The sequence below is a fragment of the Dreissena polymorpha genome, chromosome 4 (genome assembly GCF_020536995.1).
Source record: "Dreissena polymorpha isolate Duluth1 chromosome 4, UMN_Dpol_1.0, whole genome shotgun sequence".
In the NCBI taxonomy this organism is placed as follows: Eukaryota; Metazoa; Mollusca; class Bivalvia; order Myida; family Dreissenidae; genus Dreissena; species Dreissena polymorpha.
Window position 1 is genome coordinate 130,376,891 of NC_068358.1, and position 16,499 is coordinate 130,393,389.

Consider the following 16,499-nt stretch of genomic DNA (forward strand, 5'->3'; position numbering starts at 1 on the left):
CAACAGTTTGTTATAAGCCTATGCATAGGGATGAAGATGGCGATTCAAGGATAAACAATTGTAAGAAACAAACAATTTATCTTTATCAAAACTGAATTTATTTTAACGTTTTTTTTCTTCAACTTCAAGAAATTGTGGCCGGCCATTCAGATTGGGAAATCTGGCTCCAAATTTGCCTTTAACAAATCACTGGTATTGTATTTTTAACTTTCTTTCTAACCAACACTTGTGTAACAATGAAGATTTATTGATGATTATAAAATACATTACAAAGGAAAAAATATGATCTTTTCACCTTTCTTAAAAAATATTAGTTTTTTTAAACACACATCAACACCAACCCTGTTGAATCACAGTGTTCCAAATTCAAGACAATCAAAGTTGTGACCATTATTTAAACTTTAAAAGAAAATGTCAATACTGAGACCAATCCTACATGCAACCAGGCATTCAGTCCAACCTGTATTTGACTCATGTTAGACCAAACAATTATTCAACAAGAGTTCCGCGGTCGGAGATGACCGCATTGAAGCCGGATTTTTTATTTAAATGACAGGAAAGTACCTTTTGTGTTTTTGTCAATGCAATACTTAAATTACTGAAATATTGTTCAAAGGTCAAAATGAAATGTAAGTACTTTTCAAGGCATGAGCAAACCTTGTGTTATGTTTTGAATGCCAACCTTCATGTCAAGTTTGAAGACTCTAGGTCCAAGCATACCAAAGTTATACCATGAAATAAGAACTTTAACATTTTTACATTCAAGGTCACAGTGACCTTGACCTTCAAATGAATGACCTTGAAATGACCAGTGGTTACTAACTAGTTCTGGCCAACCTTCATGTCAAGTTTCAAGACTCTAGGTCCAAGCATACCAAAGTTATAACAACTTTAACATTTTTACATTCAAGGTCACAGTGACCTTGACCTTCAAATGAATGACCTTGAAATGTCCAGTGGTTACTTACTAGTTCTGGCCAACCTTCATGTCAAGTTTCAAGACTCTAGGTCCAAGCATACCAAAGTTATAACAACTTTAACATTTTTATATTGAAGGTCACAGTGACCTTCACCTTCAAATGAATGACCTTGAAATGACCAGTGGTCATCTGTTAATCCTGGCCAACCTTCATGTCAAGTTTGAAGACTCTAGGTCCAAGCATACCAAAGTTATACCATGAAATAAGAACTTTAACATTTTTACATTCAAGGTCACAGTGACCTTGACCTTCAAATGAATGACCTTGAAATGACCAGTGGTTACTAACTAGTTATGGCCAACCTTCATGTCAAGTTTCAAGACTCTAGGTCCAAGCATACCAAAGTTATAACAACTTTAACATTTTTTATATTGAAGGTCACAGTGACCTTGACCTTCAAATGAATGACCTTGAAATGACCAGTGGTCATCTGTTAATCCTGGCCAACCTTCATGTCAAGTTTGAAGACTCTAGGTCCAAGCATACCAAAGTTATACCATGAAATAAGAACTTTAACATTTTCGAGCACGCCGCCACCCCGCCCCGCCCGCCCGCCCCCCCCCGCCCGCCCGACAACATCAATCTATAAGCCGAGATTTTTTCGAAAAAAGTCCGGCTAAAAATTAAATGAGATCAAGTTAGTATAGACAACAATTTAGGGTTAAATAGCTCACACCTAAAAATACTCCCATTGATAAATATACCATAATATTTAGCAAAAAAATTGACTATATCAGATAGCTGGCATGTGTTAAAGCAATAAATGAGATGTTTACAATGATATGCCTTGCTAAGTGATGACATTTCTGTACTTGTTTAAAATGGTAAACACAGCCATATATTTATTACTTTATGGTAAACACAGCCATATATTTATTACTTTATGGTAAACACAGCCATATATTTATTACTTTATGGTAAACACAGCCATATATTTATTACTTTATGGTAAACACAGCCATATATTTATTACTTTACATAAAACTCTGGCACAGATTGCATGTATGGCCTCAATTGAGAAACAGTATGTAAAATAGAATTATAATAAATAATAAGGAGAGAGGTGAAACTGCTGTTAACAAGAGCTTTCTCATGATATTGGCTGGAGCAGCGCAAGTTTCACTTCTTTAAATTGACTATTTATTATGATTAGATTCAGAATTATGAACTTGCAAACAAAATGTATGTTAATCATTTACAAATCCAAGAACAAAGACAATACCTTAAAAATGCAATGACCGTTATTTGCATTGGCAATATGTACCTGACAACTTAACAACTTGGAAGTACCTGAAGCCTATTTTATATATTAAACAAACACATATCATATGGAGACACTTGCAGCAGTTGAACCATTTTTTTTACCTGACTTACCTAGATACAAACAAGAGATGTGTTTGTCAGAAACACAATGCCTCCTACTGCGCTGCTTTAATTCATGTTGTTTTTTTTAACCTTTGACCTTGAGGGATGACCTTTCACCTCTCAAAATGTGCAGCTCCATGAGATACACATGCATGCCAAATATCAAGTTGCTATGTGAAGGGACATAGAAGTTATGAGCATTTTTCGAAACTTAAACGCGAAACCTAAACTCAAAGTGTGACGGAAGGACAGACGCACGGACAGATGACGGATAGACAGTCACGGACGGACAGTCCGATCACTATATGCCCTTCTTCGGGGGGCATAAAAAGGAGAAAACATCTAAGAAATTGCAATCCAGTGTTCTAGCTCTTGGTTAGCCCTCACATAACCAAATATATGAGGCAATTGTTGGTTGAACATCTAAAGTGGTTACAAACACATATAAGCCGTGCTCTGTGAAAAGGGGGTTTAATGCATGTGCGTTAAGTGTTGTACCAGATTAACCTGTGCAGTCTGCATAGGCTAATCAGGGATGACACTTTCCGCCTTAACTGGATTTTTTGCTAAGAAATGACTTTCTGTAAGCGAAAAATCCCATAAAGGCGGAAAGGTTATTCCCAGATTAGCCTGTGCAGACTGACTTTTTCATGGCCCACATATAAATGCATACACTATACGGTACATGTTGCATCCAGATCCTAACCAGAATACAGCAGCATCGACAAAATTCTTATTGTCATCATTTTTAAAATGAGAATCTTTAGCTACTTTAACAATAATGTTCTATCTTTATATCATGCATGATTGCAGGTATGTTTTGTGAACAAGTACAACTGTATTGTACTGACTTTAAAGTTAAAATTGCATACCAATACATCAGGATTATGTTATCTAGTCTCATAGTCTCATGTCAAACTCTGATAAGAGAATGAGGTTTCAGGTCAACTGTGAAAGTAGATTACTAAGGCTAGTATTCCATCTGTCCGTATCCGCATCCTCAAAAAAATAGAACAAATTGAAATGCACTGCGCTTATTCCATTAATCTGCATTCGCATATACGCACACGCAATAGGAGTCCGCAAAAGAACACTCAAGTGAGCATTCTAGTGCGGATGCAGACAAGATATGGACGGCATTTAGCACAATGAGGGGAAGCTGTCATCTCAAAAATAAAACAAGGGCTGTTTGTAAAACATGCATGCCCCCCATATGGGCTGTCCATTGTAGTGGCAGCCATTGTGTAAATCTGATTTTTGTCACTGTGACCTTGACCTTTGACCTAGTGCCCTGAAAATCAATAGGGGTCATCTGCGGGTCACGATCAATGTACCTATAAAGTTTCATGTTCCTAGGCAAAAGCGTTCTTGAGTAATCATCCGAAAATCATTTTACTATTTCGGGTCACCGTGACCTTGACCTTTGACCTTGTGACCTCAAAATCAATAGGGGTCATCTGCAAGTCATGATCAATCTACCTATGAAGTTTCATGATCCTAGGCGTATGCATTCTTGAGTTATCATCCGAAAACCATTTTACTATTTCGGGTCACCGTGACCTTGACCTTTGACCTAGTGACCTCAAAACCAATAGGGGTCATCTGCCAGTCATGATCAATCTACCCATGAAGTTTCATGATCCTAGGCGTATGCGTTATTGAGTTATCATCCGGAAACCATTTTACTATTTCGGGTCACCGTGACCTTGACCTTTGACCTAGTGACCTCAAAATCAATAGGGGTCATCTGCAAGTCATGATCAATCTACCCATGAAGTTTCATGATCCTAGGCCCAAGCGTTCTTGAGTTATTGTCTGACAACCACCTGGTGGACGGACCGACAGACCGACAGACCGACCGACCGACAGACCGACATGAGCAAAGCAATATACCCCCTCTTCTTCGAAGGGGGGCATAAAACTAAACTGAAAAACTAATCGAATTCTTGAACAAGAGGGCCAAGATGGCCCTAGTTCACTCACCTGAAAGGAGTCAGTTCATTCAATCTTTACCAAATGTCAAACTTTACCTAGATATTGTCCAGACAAATATCCTGGTCAAGTTTCATCATTATTGAACAAACCTCTGGCACATGGAGTGTTTTTATTTTTGTAAGATTTGACCTGGTTACCTATATTTTGAGTTGACCCCCCTAACCAAACATCAAACTTTGCTTACAAAAATAAATATGAACAAGATTCATAAAATCTGAAACAAAATTGTGACCTCTAGAGTGTTTGCAAGGATTTTGAATAATATAATCAAAATTTGGACAATCTGAGGGCAATAATTATGGCATTTATTATGTGATTTTGCTCATTATCAAACTTGACTGAGATCTTTCAGCAACTTTGATAAAGAATGCTTGAGAAATGTGAATGCTATAGTGTTTACAAACCAAATGTGGACAGACCGCGGACAAAGACCAATCCTAAAACCCCACCTGAGCAATCAGGTGAGCTAAAAAAGTGTGTTACCGATCTGAGCCATTTTTTTTTTAAATTGTGCGAGAAATTAATAAAACCAATGTATTGACTAAGTTTCAAGATGATAAGGCAAAAAATGTGACTTCTATAGTGTTCGTTCACAAGGTCTCTGTCTAGTCACATAAGGAAAACTGCCCCACCACCCTGGCAGCCATGTTTTTTGACCGATCGATACCATTTGCGAACTCATCTGTGATATATATAAAACCAATCTTTTCACCAAGTTTCATGATTACTGGGCAAATAATGTGACTTCTAGAGTGTTCACAAGTTTTTTTGTACTATATAAATATAAGAAAACTGCCCCCCCCCCCCCCCCCTGCAGCCATGTTATTCAACTAACCGTAACCATTTTCAAACTCAACTCTTGTATCAAGGAAACAAATGTTCTGACCAAATTTCATGAAAATTGGGCCAAAAATGTGACTTCTAGAGTGATCACATGTTTTAACTATATACATATAGAGAAAAATGCCCCGCCCACTGGCGTCCGTGCTTTTTCACCAATCTGGACCATTTTCAATCTCATTCGAGATATCACTAAACCAATGTTTTGACCAATTTTCATGATGATTGGGCAAAAATTGTGACTTCAAGAGTGTTTACAAGGTTTCTCTATAGCCAAATAAGGAAAACTGCCCCGCCCACTGGCAGCCATGTTTTCCAACGGACCAGAACCACTTTTGAACTCAACCAACATATCATTAAGGCAAACATTTTGACAAAATTTCATGAAAATTGGGCCAAAAATGTGACTTTGAGAGTGTTCACATGTTTTCACTATATACATATAGAGAAAAAAGCCCCGCCCACTGGCGGCCATGTTTTTTCACCTATCTGGACCATTTTCAAACTCATCCGAGATATCAAGAAAACCAATCATTAAGGCAAACATTTTGACAAAGTTATATGAAGATTGGGCATAAAATGTGACTTCTACAGTGTTTACAAGGTTTTTCCTTTTTTTGACCTAGTGACCAAGTTTTTGACCCAGTTTCGAACTCGATTGAGATATCATTGGGACAAATCTTCTAACCAAGTTTCATGAAGATCAGACAATAAATGTGGCCTCTAGAGTGTTAACAAACAATTGTGGACGGACAGACGGACTAAGACCGTTAAGTTAAAGAAAACCATGAAAACATTTTTAACATCAATAAACAGACTCTTCCATAGTTTTGAGTTTGCGTATTCAAGGAACAGTCTCAGCTAACATATCAATTCTCACCCAAAAATGCTATATCACTTATTCTACAACATTGGAATTCAATAGAAACTTAACACAGTTTCTTCAAAAATATTGGGCCGTGACACCGAAAAAGTTCCATTACTCTTACCTGCAATTGATACCCTTTTTCTTGTTAGACAATTGGTTACAGTTAGCGTGCAATTAAAGATTCCATACCACTGTTTCTACTGTAGGTATTCACTTGAAACTTAACAAAACTTGGTCATAGTGCGAGGGTCACTGACCAAGTCCCATTACGCTGACCTACAATTTAGCATAATTGTTCCTCTTTTCGTACTTAACTTTAAAATTCATGTAAATGTTTGACAGCAGCTTCTTCATATCTCCATATCAACAACAAATATTGAAATAACATTTTGTGTTCAAAGTCTGAGCATCAATGACCTAATTAGCAACTTTTTAGAAGGAATATGCCCCTTTTTTCGGCGTTAGCTGTATACGCCAGCTTTTCACCTTACTTGACCTTTGTAACTGTCCAATAAAATTCAAATAAAATTTCCCGCGGCTAGTTCAGAATGAATACACTTCAGTTATCCCATAGGCTGATATGAGCATACCATCAGAACATTGGAAACATGTCCGCGTCTTTGTAACACTGTTTTACTGCGTGTTCAGCATGAAACAATTTTATCTCTAATGAAAAGGCTTAAAAGATAGAACAATTTTACACTCAATCTCGACATCAATACAGTTTGTGCGTCCACCTTTTATTTTCAGAGGCAACAGCGTTTTTACTTAAAGGCTATGTTCTCATTTTAGTACTGACTTTCATATTCCTATCAACATGTTAACATGTAAAAGAATAAAAAGCAGTGGAAGCGTGGCCTCACTTTAATGCATTGCATTTCAACCCGCGAGTTATCAGGGTTTATTTACAGGTCATCGCTGCGTCCGAAGACGCTTATGTGCTGACCTGAGCTCGCGGCCAGTTTGTTATATAATATAGACCCTATCCGTGAACTAGGTGAACTGAGATTTTCTTTAGACCACAAAAGATGTTAAATGAAGATATTCGGCGATATAATTATGGTATGTCAATAATAGAGTCTTTATGTGTTTTTAACAATACCATGATAAATATTATTTTTAATTAATTTAACAAGAATTATTCCACCATATTGCCTAATGTATTAAGCATGAGCGCGATGATTCTCGATTCTGTTAATAATCGAATCAAAAAGCAATGCCCGACAAACCACTAAAACAGGTTTGTTCGAAGAACGCGCGTATAAATATTTAAAATATGTACGGATACTTCGCGTGTAGCCGGTTGACTCATATGTTTAAATTTCACTTCCATTCTTCATTTGGTTTTCTGTTTTGTATCTATAGGTTTATGACCAGCAATTTGTAATTATGTAAAATAAGCCGCGAAAACTCCGCGTAACATCCCGTATTGCGTGTGATCCAGCTAAGAACTGCACAGAAAAAGACATTCGCTATCCTTGGTCTCATTTTTTTTAACTCTTTACCTTTCACAAACTCAAACCACAATCAACGCCGTATATCTTTTTTAAAGATATTTCTTGGTTCTTATAACAGTGCAAGTTTGATTGAAGGGAGGAGAAATATAGACTATGGTTTGCATGCAACAAGTACTTATCTTGGTAACTACTGCAGACATACAATCAAAACTTAACATATGTTATATTGCAATCATAACCTTGGTCTTCATGTAAGCTAGTATTTAACACAATTACAGCATAATTATTTACAACATGTATGTAACAAACAACATTTTTTGACTCTACATACATTTCCTTTTGAATCACAAACAATAATTATAATAACACCGATTGCAATTTGGGATAAAGCTGAATATTGGCTTTAAATTGGGTAAAAAGAACACCTGCATATTAAGTACCTATTCAATTGAAAGACATTTACACATATACTGTGATCCATGGAGCATCTTACCCCCATCTACAATGTAGTCTACTGGGTAACAGTAAGAAGTAGATCTTCCCATCTCTCACATAGATGGGTGACTAAAGGCATTTGCCAAGCAGTATGTTAAGTTAAAAAATTCTTTTGATTGCTCAAGTGTTCAATCAAGTTGAAACAGTTTTAAGCAATAAAATTTCAAATTGAATTCTCTTGAAGATTATTAAAAGCTTTGCATAACAGGATCATTATACCTCAATAGAATGTCTCAGGTACATTGAATTTAAGATACAGGTGTGAAATATAAAGTATTTCAAATATTTTTAAGTCACAATTTATGCATGTTTTTTCTACAAAGTTAAATTTAAATATTCAACTTAAATTACTTATACCATACTTATACTATATTGGATACAAAACGATAAAAAAGGGAAACAATTATTTCTGTCTGATTGTATGCGATTGTGAAACAAAATGTATTAAGCATTTGTTTAGAAGTCATGCGATGTGCTACCTCATTTTTATTAAAATAAACAGGGGTCTACGTGTCTTCAACAAAAATATTGACAATAGGGGTCAAAGTGTCAAGGGAATGAAGAGTCATCTAAAATGGTTAGGGGTCAAAGTGCCAAGGGGTCGAAGTGTCTTGCTACCCTAAACAAGGGCTGTTTGTAAAACATGCATGCCCCCCATATGGGCTGTCTGTTGTAGTGGCAGCCATTGTGTGAATACGTTTTTTGTCACTGTGACCTTGACCTTTGACCTAGTGACCTGAAAATCAATAGGGGTCATCTGCGAGTCACGATCAATGTACCTATGAAGTGTCATGATCCTAGGCAAAAGCGTTCTTGAGTTATCATCCGAAAATCATTTTACTATTTCGGGTCACCGTGACCTTGACCTTTGACCTTGTGACCTCAAAATCAATAGGGGTCATCTGCGAGTCATGATCAATATACCTATGAAGTTTCATGATCCTAGGCATATGCGTTTTTGAGTTATCATCCGAAAACCATTTTACTATTTCGGGTCACCGTGACCTTGACCTTTGACCTAGTGACCTCAAAATCAATAGGGGTCATCTGCGAGTCTTGATCAATCTACCCATGAAGTTTCATGATCCTAGGTGTATGCATTCTTGAGTTATCATCCGTAAACCATTTTACTATTTCGGGTCACCGTGACCTTGCCCTTTGACCTAGTGACCTCAAAATCAATAGGGGTCATCTGCGAGTCATGGTCAATCTACCCATGAAGTTTCATGATCCTAGGCGTATGCATTCTTGAGTTATCATCCGGAAACTATTTTACTATTTCGGGTCACCGTGACCTTGACCTTTGACCTAGTGACCTCAAAATCAATAGGGGTCATCTGCAAGTCATGATCAATCTACCCATGAAGTTTCATGATCCTAGGCATATGCGTTCTTGAGTTATCATCCGGAAACCATTTTACTATTTCGGGTCACCGTGACATTGACCTTTGACCTAGTGACCTCAAAATCAATAGGGGTCATCTGCGAGTCATGATCAATCTACCTATGAAGTTTCATGATCCTAGGCGTATGCGTTCTTGAGTTATCATCCGGAAACCACCTGGTGGACGGACCGACCGACCGACATGAGCAAAGCAATATACCCCCTCTTCTTCGAAGGGGGGCATAAATATAATAGCATTCAGCATAGTTATTCTGCAAATGTTTTTGAAAACGATTGGCACAAGGCTAACAGGTCATGCATAAGTCAATGTTTTTTTGTCAATGTCATTGATTTTCACGATATATCACACTTATCAACACAAACGTCAAGACTTTAAACTTCAAAAAGCCCTCTCATCCCATATAAATCACTGTAGACTCTTTAACTGCCTGAGAGAACTATTTAAGCTATCTTTATCACTAAAATGCATTGCAGTCCAATCTAGACTGGCCGGGATAGCTGGGCCAACACAGAGACAAAATGGAGGGCACCTGCAGAATGCTGTGATTTTACCCACCCTACTTAATGGACAAAATCAACAATGTTATCTACAAGATGTCCCATTTCAATTGTGTCACCTTCAATTCAATACCTGAGTTTACTGATTGAAATCATCTAGTAGACCTACTAAGAGAGATGTCAGACCATTACGTAGTTTTCTGTATGGAAACTCTGGTATGTTATGTTATAAATCAACAATCAATGATTTCATCTCAACACTTATAACTACTGTTTAATAACCCATGAATATCAGAGAATTGTAATAATCTTTCAATTTATGTGCTTTTTTCAAATTAATATTGTACAATAATTTTATTGACATTAAGAGTACTTTTAAAGCCAACTTGGGGTACATTTTGTACATATACTGTTATAAAACTTTAACTTATAACAGCTATAAAGGCCTAAGATCATAAAATATACAAGTATTTTCAAAGGCGGACACCATGATAGCATTATACAATGTTATTCATTTAAATATGCAACTACATTGTCAACTGAAAGTAATAATTAAGTCATGTAACTGACATTTCCATAGATTTTTTCCTTTTTTCCATTTTTGTACATTTTAAGGTGACATACAAATGTACATCATATTAAGATATTAAAAATTAAGACAATATTATTTTCATCAAATTTTCCAAATTTACAAGTATGTGCAAACACTAACTTGTCGTCTTCTGAATGTAAACAGAAGTGTTACTGACATTTTGTACAATTTTCAAGAGAAGCAATTAAACTGTTTTATTAAAATAATACACATTTTTAAGTATTCCAATTTAATTAGTTTTAACTTAATGATCAAATTTATAAAACAAAACAATAATCAAAATTGAGATAGTCTTTTTTTTAAATGGTAAACATGTATATGATTTCAATTTTATTTAAAATGCTTGATTTTAAAACGAAACAACACTCCTTTTCCAAAATAACAGTAAAATTGGTACAAAATCAATGAACACTTAATTGAAGTGGTCAGTCATATGCTCAAAACAGCTGACAAAATAAAAACGTGTTGGCCACAGGGCTTTTCGATGAGTCAACAGAACCCTGTCCTGACATGAAGCTGATGAGGTTAGATATAATGTTGACCTTTAACCCATTTATACCTAGCGTCTAGAAAAAAAGGCTTGCCAAACAGCGTAGACCCAGATGAGATGCTGCATGATGCGGCGTCTCATCAGGGTCAGCGCTGTTTGCTTAAAGGAATTTCTGTAAGAAATGTTCTTAATATAGAAATTAATATACTAGACATCCCTAATTTTGGAAATAAATTGATCCAATTTAGGATGGGAGAGTCCACTAGGCATAAATGGTTTCATTATGAATCATATTACATCATTGAAACGTTATTAATAAACATTTCAAAATCTGTATTTCTAACTTGCATTAAAATTTCACAATTCTAACACAGTTGTTATCTACGGAGGTTTGTTTGTGGCAAACCATTAGAAGCTGTTTAACATGGCTATTATCTTGGGCGGTTTATTTACCTATCACCCTGTTAGTCCATTTCTGTGTAGTTAATCTGCACGTCAGCTAATTGTCATGCGATATCATTCACACAGCATCTCACCCCAAAATGTCCTCAATCTTAATTGAAGTCATTCCCTGGTCATGAGCATAATTGCATACATTAAAAGTGAACTATATAGCTACATCTGATGAGATACTTGGGTTTCTGAACCATGCAGGCATTCATTAACTCACAAAATTCATGAAATTCTATATTTTGATACATCAACAAGGAAAACATGTTCACATATTTGAAGGGATGGGACCTAATATCCGAATATTCGAATATTCAAAAATCGGCCGAATATTCGAATCCAAAATTCATATTTGAATATTCTATTTTTATGCAAAAATACTTCCAAAAAGTTATAAGTACATGTACAAAGTCGCAGTTTTGGTTTCCATTTTAAGTCATTGCTTTGATAACAGCTTCCATCAATGAGTTGATAATTGGCAGATGGGATGGTATAAGGAGAGGGACCAATCGTCGATTTACTATCAATTCATAGTCATGCAATATGTACAAACTATATTCTGAAAATCAGTCGAAAATGAAAGTAAATTTATGTAAAACATTTCCGTATATTGATAAACATTTAACAATTTGTGTTTTGACAGGTTTTTTAACCTCAGCGGTCAATTGTATAAACTGTGGTTAATATTAACTTTAGCAACTTGATTAACGCAGTTATTTACATGGTTATGTTACGGCAAGATAATTGTATTTGTATAAACGACAGTTACTTCCTTGTAACCTAACCATTGAAATTTGTTAACTTACCACAGTATAATTACCAACAATGCAACCCTGAAAAAGACGTCGGTTTTGCGCAATTTGTCAGACGAACATTGTCCAATATGGCCTCTGACTCTGTCACAAAAGAATTAAGCGAAAAACGGGCTAAACTTGTTAGTGACCGAGAGGTGGACGCTTTTAAGAACTTAATGAAAGAAAATCTTTATAAACTCAAAGCAAACCAAAGCGGCCACTCGTTACCTAATAAGTAATGGACACCATGCTCGTTGTAGTCAGAAACTTGGTACAAGACATTATTTAAAGCCCCATTAACACTCAAAATCAACGAATATTTTGTTAATTATTTCGTAAAATAAAGTTAACCCATACAAAATTATTGTTCCTTAAAGCAATAGCCAAAATGTGAACCCTAGATGTGGTCTGGTAACATAGAATTCACAAGATACATTGTTACCAGACCACATCTAGCATTGAAATTATTATAAACGGAACACTGATTTTGTATGGGTTAACTTTATTTTACAAAATAATTAACGAAATATTCGTTGATTTTGAGTGTTAATGGGGCTTTAAAAAAAGTATCCATCTGGTTATGATGTTTATGATGTTTACGCATTAAATTGCAAAACTCATACATTTATCGGGATGATATAACTATTGTGGTTAGTCTACATTAGTGACACGGTATAGGTTTAAAAATCGAATATTCGAATATATTCGAATAATGACAAACGAATATTTGAATATCGTTTCCAGTATTCATTCACATCCCTACATATTTGTAATGAATGAAAAATGTGTCACATACATGTCTGAAGCCCCCCCCCCCCCCCCCCCCAACCCAAATTTTTTCTGATCATATTAACACTTAGGTCATTCAACATTGAGTGATTGACCAAGACCCAACCTGCAGGTAAAGAGTAGTCTAAATCCCGCCTGACCATTTTGGGTCTAAAATACATTATACCATGGAAAACCCGACATAAGCCCATAATTCTGCCAAAATTCCTGTCTTTAAGATCATCTACACATGCAGGTAATTCAATTGTAGAAGTTTAAGAGAGATCTCCACCCTGTACTATTCTCTGATGAACCCGGCCCTTCACTCATAAATGCAACAATCCTTTGTATTAAACAAATAAAAATAATTACAAGCCAAATTAATGCTTTATTTTGGATGGCAGTTAACTTTAGATGCAAAATGAACCATTAGCATTCCTTTTGAATTTTCACTTGCATGGTAAAACATATTTCTAACAAGGGCTGTTTGTAAAACATGCATGCCCCCCTATGGGCTGTCCATTGTAGTGGCAGCCATTGTGTGAATACGATTTTTTCACTGTGACCTTGACCTTTGACCTAGTGACCTGAAAATCAATAGGGGTCATCTGCAGGTCACGATCAATGTACCTATGAAGTGTCATGATCCTAGGCAAAAGCGTTCTTGAGTTATCATCCGAAAATCATTTTACTATTTCAGTCACCATGACCTTGACCTTTGACCTTGTGACCTCAAAATCAATAGGAGTCATCTGCAAGTCATGATCAATCTACCTATGAAGTTTCATGATCCTAGGCGTATGCGTTCTTGAGTTATCATCCGAAAACCATTTTACTATTTCAGGTCACCGTGACCTTGACCTTTGACCTAGTGACCTCAAAATATTTAGGGGTCATCTGCGAGTCATGATCAATCTACCCATGAAGTTTCATGATCCTAGGCGTATGCGTTCTTGAGTTATCATCTGGAAACCATTTTACTATTTTAGGTCACCGTGACCTTGACCTTTGACCTAGTGACCTCAAAATCAATAGGGGTCATCTGCAAGTCATGATCAATCTACCCATGAAGTTTCATGATCCTAGGCGTATGCGTTCTTGAGTTATCATTCAAAAACCATTTTACTATTTCAGGTCACCGTGACCTTGACCTTTGACCTAGTGACCTCAAAATCAATAGGGGTCATCTGCGAGTCATGATCAATGTACCTATGAAGTTTCATGATCCTAGGCCCAAGCGTTCTTGAGTTATTGTCTGACAACCACCTGGTGGACGGACTGACAGACCGACTGACAGACCGACATGAGCAAAGCAATATACCCCCTCTTCTTCGAAGGGGGGCATAATAAATTTTGGGGGTGGTTGTTTGTTAGCACTTGTCTGTCAAATGGAACAAAAACAGCAATTCAAACCACTTTTATTGATGTATAACAATAATTGATAAATACATTCATAACAGGTTTAACAACTTCATTTATGTGCGAAATAAAATGTTAAATATTCAATCAAGATTGAAAACAGGCCTTATGAGGCCTGTCAGATAGCCATTCAAGCCTAAAAATGACTTCAGTGACATGGTCTATCCTTTCGCCTCAGGCTCATCAGATTAAAGACATTAAAATGTATCAAGATTTTCAGTTATTAACTGTTTAATACAGGTTCATGGTTACTGTGGCTGACATTCAGCATGCAGGCATGTGATGATCAAATTCATTGTTTGCAGTGCTCCTGCCAGACTGTGAAATGGCGATTTTATTGCATAAGTTAAATAAATGTTGTAGACAAATTGAAAACATATATTGATTTGATGCTGTATCATGAAGCAATAATAATAAAGAATGTATGATCTCAGAAAGTAACAAGGGCTGTTTGTAAAACATGCATGCCCACCCATATGGGCTCTAAGTTGTAGTGACAGCCATTTTGTAACTATGTTTTTTGTCACTGTGACCTTGACCTTTGACCTAGTGGCCTGAAAATCAATAGGTGTCATCTGCGAGTCATGATCAATGTACCTATGAAGTTTCATGATCCTAGCCATAAGCTTTCCTGAGTTATCATCAGGAAACCATTTTACTATTTCGGGTCACTGTGACCTTGACCTTTGACCTAGTGACCTGAAAATCAATAGGGGTCATCTGCCAGTCATGATCAATGTACCTATCAAGTTTCATGATCCTAGGCATAAGCGTTCTTGAGTTATCATCCGGAAACCATTTTACTATTTCGGGTCACCGTGACCTTGACCTTTGACCTAGTGACCTGAAAATCAATAGGGGTCATCTGCTAGTCATGATCAATCTACCTATCAAGTTTTATGATCCTAGGCATAAGGGTTCTTGAATTATCATCCGGAAACCATTTTACTATTTCGGGTCACCGTGACCTTGACCTTTGATCTAGAGACCTGAAAATCAATAGGGGTCATCTGCTAGTCATGATCAATCTACCTATGAAGTTTCATGATCCTAGGCATAAGCGTTCTTGAATTATCATCCGGAAACCATTTTACTATTTCGGGTCACAGAGACCTTGACCTTTGACCTAGTGACATCAAAATCAATAGGGGTCATCTGTGAGTCATGATCAATGTACCTATGAAGTTTCATGATCCTAGGCCCAAGCGTTCTTGAGTTATCGTCTGACAACCACCTGGTGGACGGACCGACCTACAGACAGACCGACAGACCGACATGAGCAAAGCAATATACCCCCTCTTCTTCGAAGGGGGGCATAAAAAGTGACAGTGTACCACATTTGATTTTTAAAAAAAGAACAACAATTGTCAAAATTCTAAGTTAGTCTTTGAGGTAAAATACTGCAGTTTGCTTGGAAGGACTGCAAATATAGCAGAGTTGAATGATGTTTCTTATTTGTTTTATACACAAAAGAGAAATATTTTTAAGTTGAACAACATTACATTTAATTTAATTAGTTCGAGTCACAAAAAATATTTTTTCAAATGTCCCTATCTTTTAAATAGCTGAGAGACCTTTGTCCCACCTTATTTGATACCTCAGCAGAATACTGGTCTGTGAATAATTAGCATCAAGTTGCATTTCCTTTGATGGACTATAAGGACAGATAGATACATTTGAGGTATAAGGAACGGGTTTCTAAAATGTGATACATTTGCATTAATGTTTTATCATCAAACATAGAACAGTAAATCAAGAACAACATATTATTATCTGTCAGGTTTTTTTTTCCTTCTTTGGGACCCGCCGAAAATCGGCCCTTTCCCCTCGGATTTTTTTTCCCCTCAGCTGGTAAATTTTCCCCTAGATTTCATTTTCCCCTAAAAAAAAAAAAAAAAGTAAAATATGTTAAATTGATTATTTTAGACTTTGCTTATTTTCCCCAAAATCCAGCTTTTCGCACAATTTTTTTCCCCAAAATTCGACGTTTCGCATGATTTTTTTCCCCTCAAAAAAGGCCAGGCCCTTTCCCCAAAATCAGATAAAAACCCCTGTCTGTTAGCTTATTCAACAGAATAAGTTA

The 16,499-nt window shown here is 36.4% G+C and overlaps 1 protein-coding gene across 2 annotated transcripts in view; it reads right to left on the reverse strand.

Moving 5' to 3' along the window:
* LOC127876447 (ubiquitin carboxyl-terminal hydrolase 38-like) overlaps positions 1-16,499 on the reverse strand; it is a 74,161-nt gene that overhangs the window by 21,988 nt on the left and 35,674 nt on the right. The window lies entirely within an intron of this gene.